Raw genomic sequence first — 1,077 nt, forward strand, 5'->3', positions numbered from 1 at the left:
AAAGGGTGCTTTTATTGATAGAGAAAAAAAAATCTCAGTTGACAGCTCTGGAAACAAAACTCTTCTGTTTATCACGTGCCCAAACACTTGAGAAGAACCCCCAAACCTGGAGGTGTCATGATAAGCTTCCCCTTGGTGCCAGCAAAAAGCTTTCATGGTTTTCAGGAATCTGTAAGGTAGTTGTAGCATGACATCACCAAAATCATTCACATCTCTACCCTCTTAAGAAGAACAATGAACCCGAGTGTGGATGATGGACTGATCGTGTTATTTTAGGGTCTGACTATGAGTTATGTGCCTGTCTCTCCTCTTCACGTTTCTAGCAGGGTCCTGGGTCTGAACATTGAAACCAGAAAGATTTCATGTGCAGCTAGTACTAAATTAAAACTCCAAATCCTTTAAAGCAATTTTAGGTTTGTTTCCATGGCTTTGTTTGTTTTTTTTTTTTTTAATTATGGCTTGAAGGTGAGAGGGGATATTCTTACATCTTGAAAAGTGGCCTTGTAGGATACAATGACTCAACGCTGTTTGAATTTCTAATCCACGTTCATGTCATCTTTCTGAAAAGCAGGGTTAACTGTGGCAAACGGATAAAGCTCTAAATAAATTGGTCTACTAGTAGCTGTCCTCTCAGATGGGGGTATTCAACATTCTGGCATTCAAACTTTGGATGTGAATTCTAGTTTATGATGTTTAACGCTACCTCATTTTAATGTTTGAAGCACAGAAGGTGACAGCTCTAAAGCCAGTCCCTTGCGCTGACACAGAGTGTTTGGGGAGACACAGGAAAGCAGGATGGCTTGCTTCATTTGGGATCGACTGCCTGTGTAGAGAAAGCCCCGTTTCCAAGGGAGAGGATAAAGCTTTCATCCAGGAGAGGCGGGGAGCAAAGTTCACGGAAGGACCACGCCATCAGCCCGGAGGGCGGTGAAACTTTCTGTGAAACGGGAGAGCAAACGTGAGTTCTTGGCGACGATCCCTTTCTGAATATAACCGCGTTATGCCCAGGTGTGCCTCAGAGCTGCTGCCTTACCGCGCTGGCAGCGGCTGGAACGGTGGATGCCCGGGGCACGCCGT

This window comes from Haliaeetus leucocephalus, unplaced genomic scaffold, assembly GCF_000737465.1.
Source record: "Haliaeetus leucocephalus isolate CR32 unplaced genomic scaffold, Haliaeetus_leucocephalus-4.0 Scaffold136, whole genome shotgun sequence".
Classification (NCBI taxonomy): Eukaryota; Metazoa; Chordata; class Aves; order Accipitriformes; family Accipitridae; genus Haliaeetus; species Haliaeetus leucocephalus.